The following is a 6,000-nucleotide window of genomic DNA, read 5'->3' as shown; positions in this document are numbered from 1 at the left end:
TAGAGACAAACAACCATTCACACTCACGTTAACACCTACGGTCAATTTATAGCCACCAATTAGCCAAACCTGCATGTTTTTGGACTGTGGGGGAAACCGGAGCACCCGGAGGAAACCCACGCAGACACGGGAAGAACATGCAAACTCCGCACAGAAAGGCCCCCATCGGCCACTGGGCTTGAACCCAGAACCTTCTTACTGTGAGGAAACAGTGCGTGCTGCACCCCCCCCCCCCAATCAATTAATCAATTAACCTTGACCAATCAAAAATTAACCAAATTTAATTGATAATTGCGCTCAATTTTGCTAGCCACACCCAGGCATGATTACTGCCAGACCTGTTAAATATAAAAATATCACATAACTAGAACCAGGCTGGCAATGTGAAATAGGTTAACAGATCTTAAAAAGATATCACAAAGTAAAGAGATACAAGAACAGATGCACAACAAAATAATTGAAATCTATCAGCCTGGAAAGGGTTACAAAGCTATTGCCAAGGCTCTGGAACTCCAGTGAACCACAGTGAGAGCCATTATCTACAAATGGAAAAAACTTGAAACAGTGGCGAACCTTCCCAGGAATGGCCGGCCTTCCAAAATTCAACCGATTGATACAAGAGGTCACAAAAGAACCCCGATGAATATCTAAAGACCTGCAGGCCTCACTTGCCTCAGTTAAGGTCAGTGTTCATGATTCTATAATAAGGAAGGCACTGGGCAAAACTGGCATCCATGGGAGCGCTGCAAGGTGCAAACCACTGCTGACCACAAAGGCTCATCTCATGTTTGCCAAAAAGCATCTTGATGACCCTCAAGACTTTTGGGATAATATTCTGTGGACTGATGAGTCAAAAATAGAACTTTTTGGAAAACATGGGTCCTGGTACATCTGGTGTAAGAATAACATTCCAAAATAAGAACATCACCAACAGTCAAACACGGTGGTGGAAGTGTGATGGTCTGGGGCTGCTTTTCTGCTTCAGGACCTGGACCCTTTGACATAATTGATGGAACCATGATTTTGCTCTCTACCAGAAAATCCTGAAGGAGACTGTCCACGGGCGGCACGGTGGTGTAGTGGTTAGCGCTGTCGCCTCACAGCAAGAAGGTCCGGGTTCGAGCCCCGTGGCCGACGAGGGCCTTTCTGTGCGGAGTTTGCATGTTCTCCCCATGTCCACGTGGGTTTCCTCCGGGTGCTCCGGTTTCCCCCACAGTCCAAAGACATGCAGGTTAGGTTAACTGGTGACTCTAAATTGACCATAGGTGTGAATGTGAGTGTGAATGGTTGTCTGTGTCTATGTGTCAGCCCTGTGATGACCTGGCGACTTGTCCAGGGTGTACCCCGCCTTTCGCCCGTAGTCAGCTGGGATAGGCTCCAGCTTGCCTGCAACCCTGTAGAACAGGATAAAGCAGCTAGAGATAATGAGATGAGATGAGACTGTCCACCCATCAGCTCAAGCACAGTTGGGTTATGCAGCAGGACAATGATCCGAAGCACACAAGCAAGTCCACCTCTGAATGGCTCAAAAGAAATAAAATTAAGGTTTTGGAGTAGTCCAGTCAAAGTCCCGACTTGACTCCAATTGAGATGCTGTGGTAAGACCTTAAACAAGCAGCTTGTGCTCGAAAACCCTCCAATGTGGCTGAATTGAAACAATTCTGCAAAGAAGAGTGGGCAAAAATTCCTCCACAGCGATGTACAAGACTCATTGCGATTTATCGCAAACATTTAATTGCAGTTGTTGCCACCAAGGGTGGCCCAATCAGTTATTAGGTTTAAGGGTGCAATTACTTTTTCACAACGGTGATACAGGTTTTGATGAACCCTTTGCTTTTAATAAATGGAGTGATCATTTACAAGGTGCATTTTGTGTTTACTTACATCGTCTTTATCTTGTATTAGACTAAGTGGGATGACCTAAAACATTTAAATGTGACAATAAAAATGGAAGAAATCAAGAGGAGGGCAAATACTTTTTCACAGCACTTATGACTTTTCATATCCTGTATGACCTGTCATTAAATGTATACAAAGACATTACGAAGAAAAATAGAGATTATAAAGAATGTAGCCGAGATGCCTCTGATGAGGCTAAGTACAAAGCTAGTACAGTTAGCTCGTTTTGCTAAGCTGCAAATGAAGCTAATATGAAGGCTAGGACATGGTACGTAAATAAAAACAATTTTCACACTGATTAGTGCATTATTTAAGTCATGGTTAACAAGTTAGCTTTTGAAGGTTTATAGCTACTCTGAATTATCCTGTCAGAAACAGAAAATGCGCAAAACAGAATGATGAAGTATTATTATTAATGTTAACGAGCTTTTGAGAAAAGCTATTTCCGCTCAAGCAGTCTGCGTTTGGAATGAATTCTTTGTCACGCTGCATAAAACTTCTTCCAAATGAATACATTTAAAAGTAATTCTGTACTAAAATACTTCACAAACTCTCTAAATTAAATAAATAAAAATGCTAAATCAGAATGCTATTCCATGACAGACAGCTAATAGAAAACCCCATCCGTGTAATAGCACCTCAGTGTTTAGTATCTCTCAGTTGATATCTAAATTGCAGTGTGAATTATGCGGTACTATCAGATGGCTCGAGAAAATGAAAATCTCGAGTGTGTTTTCAGCTGAGCATCATTAATACAGAGCAAGCTGCAGCTGCTGAGGCTCGGCTTTTCATCTGCCGTGTTTAATGTGTGAAACAGATGAATTCATGCTTCCATGGATGAGCTTTCATCGAGCTCTGGCGTATAATTGATTGGCCTCTTCTGTGCTCTAATTGGTATCTCTGGTATTGTGTTTAATCCTTAATGAAAGCCTGCTGAAGCTCTCATCATACAGTCACTATCGGCACAAATCAACAAGATTCACCTCGCAGGCAGGTGTTAAATATATTGTCAGGAATCTTACAGCTTATAATTTGAATCTCAGCAGCTTTCGAATTTCAAGTTTGCGAAATGTACACTCGCCGGCAGCATACCTGTCAACTTTGAGGTTTGAAAAAAAGGGATATTTCCCAGATTTTTAACTCAAAATAAGGGAAAATTTCGGAAAGTCATACCCTTCACCAAAAGTGGGTGTGTAGTTGAATGGGGGCAATTTTCTATCTAGTATTTGTGATTTCCTGTACTCTGGTGCATGTTGGTGATAGCCAAGACGCAAACTCAATATGCTTATGGTTTATAGAGTGCATTTGTGAATAAACTATACATTTATTTTTATTTGCTTTCAGTGGTACCAGTTATTTCCCAAATTAAGGGCTAAAATACGTATCTTATGTTAAAATAAGAAAGGTCATTATATAACCAGTCAATAAATTCAATTCCATTGCAATTTATTATGGTTTTACCATAATCATGGCCTCGGAACACTAGATAGATAGATAGATAGATAGATAGATAGATAGATAGATAGATAGATAGATAGATAGAGTAATAAAGAGATAAAGAGTAATATAAGATATTAAACCAAGAGTGATTTAAAATGGGTAAGTTCATCTCATCTCATTATCTCTAGCCGCTTTATCCTTCTACAGGGTCGCAGGCAAGCTGGAGCCTATCCCAGCTGACTACGGGCGAAAGGCGGGGTACACCCTGGACAAGTCGCCAGGTCATCACAGGGCTGACACATAGACACAGACAACCATTCACACTCACATTCACACCTACGGTCAATTTAGAGTCACCTGTTAACCTGACCTGCATGTCTTTGGACTGTGGGGGAAACCGGAGCACCCAGAGGAAACCCACACGGACACGGGGAGAACATGCAAACTCCACACAGAAAGGCCCTCGCTGGCCCCGGGGCTCGAACCCAGGACCTTCTTGCTGTGAGGCGACAGCGCTAACCACTACACCACCGTGCCGCCCCATGGGTAAGTTTCAGATAGAAAATAATATAGACAATGAGTGGATAAAACAGTTAATACACCAATTAGTTTACACTAGGCTATGTATGAGGTCTTAGCCAGGACATACTTAATGTAAACATGTGTAGCTTACCTTTGATTATTTGGGAGGCTTTTGTTTTCCCCATGGAAAATTTCTTTGCGAGGGAAGAGTCTGGGAACATTCCAGCCACGCACTTGTTGAAATCATCAAAGAAAGAGAGGCTAATGTTTTTCTTAGCTATTAGCATCGCGATCTTCACCTCAGACCTAATCAGTGTTGCCAGATACTGCTGACGTTTTCCAGCCCAAAATATGTTCAAAAACCCGCCAAAATGCACTTGAAACCGCCCAACTTGGGAGGGAAACCGCCCAATCTGGCAACACTGGACCTAATCACTTGTTCAGCCTCGCCTCCGGACGTAGTTATGTAATTACTGATGCCTGAGAGGGCGGGGACGTGAATTCATGGCCTGACTTCCTGCTGTAAACTCTTGTCAGAGGTGCGTCATGAATTCTGGACCTACCGACTTTTTTATATTGTGAAAATACGGGACTTTTATATAATGTGAAAATACGGGATATTTTCGGGAAAATAAAAAAACGGGAAGACAGCGGGAAGACAGCGGGAGGGTTGACAGGTATGGCCAGCAGAGGTGGACCAAGTACCCAACTTCATTACTTAAGTCAAAGTACAGATCCCGCTGCTTAAATGTTACTCTGATACAAGTGAAAGTTGCCCAGTCAAATTTTTACTTAAGTTAAAGTACTGAAGTACTTGCTTTTAAAAATACTTAAGTATTAAAACTACATTTTCTGTCAACGCACTGTTGTCACTGTTGTATTATTGCCACAACGCTTACAAAACCTAACACCGTTACCAAAGACAGAAATGTGAATTCACAAAATGAACGCATGCTGCGCCATCATGGTGGTTTAACGTTAAGCTAGCTAGTCAGTGAAGCTCCACCTGACATGCTAGCAAACTCTTTTCAAACTCGAAATCATATTGAGTAGCTAACGCTACTAGAAAAGAAATATTTCTACATTCTGTTTATTTGGCAAGATTATGCTGAAACATATTTCTGAAAGGACTTCAGATAAGTTAACGTTATTCATGTTAGCGTAATTCGTTTTTACATGCTAACTAACAGCGTCCAAGTTAACTAGCTATGTGTAAACGTTAGCCGTGGACAAGGCTACGGCAACTTGGTGGGAAAATCCATAGAAAGTCATTTGACTAACCAGACTGCATAGCTATATTATCGCTAGCTCTAAAAGCACAGACAACTTCATTGCAAGCTTTCTCTTGGAATAAAACATTTATGTCCCTCGATATGCTTCCGCAGATTGGACGGCGAGTTTTTGTCGGCCGTGATGTGGTTCATTTTCGGCAAACAAAGCAAACATTTAAAACGAAATGAATCTTTAACCCTTTCAGAAAACTGAAATATGGGTTCCAGGTAAAGCCATGGGTGCATGCATGCATTCCCCAGAAGAACCGCCTCCTTCCATTCTGCCATCAACTGATCGTGTTAAATAACGCTGCAGAGAAATAAGTGAACTTGATTTTATACAGTCTATAGATGTGACGTGACCGTAGTGATTACTGATAGACTGTCTCAGTGTCACTTGCGAAAAAATCAATCATGTTTTAGAAAAGAAAAGAAAAATCATCCACTTTCAAAGCTGCTTCAGAGTAACAAGTAACGAGGACCTTGATAGAAATGTAGTGGAGTGAAAAGTACGATATTTGTCTTTCAAATGTAGTGAAGTTAGTCATAAGTTTCCAAAAAAAAAATACTCAAGTAAAGTACAGATACTCAAAGTGTACTTAAGTACAGTACTCAAGTAAATGTACTTCGTTACTATCCACCTCTGCTCACCGGCCACTTTAATAGGAACTTCTGTACTCTTGCTTGTTCCTGCTCAATCAGCCGATCATGTGGCAGCAGTGAAATGCATGAATCCATGCAGATACCGATCAAGAGCTTCAACTGATGCTCACGGTAAAAAACATTACAATGACCGAGAAATGCGATCTCAGTGACTTTGACCGTGGTATGGTTATTGGTGCCAGTTTGAGTGTTTCCGAAATCTGGG

Source organism: Neoarius graeffei, chromosome 23 (genome assembly GCF_027579695.1).
Source record: "Neoarius graeffei isolate fNeoGra1 chromosome 23, fNeoGra1.pri, whole genome shotgun sequence".
Classification (NCBI taxonomy): domain Eukaryota; kingdom Metazoa; phylum Chordata; class Actinopteri; order Siluriformes; family Ariidae; genus Neoarius; species Neoarius graeffei.
Note: the sequence above shows the minus strand (reverse complement) of the source record.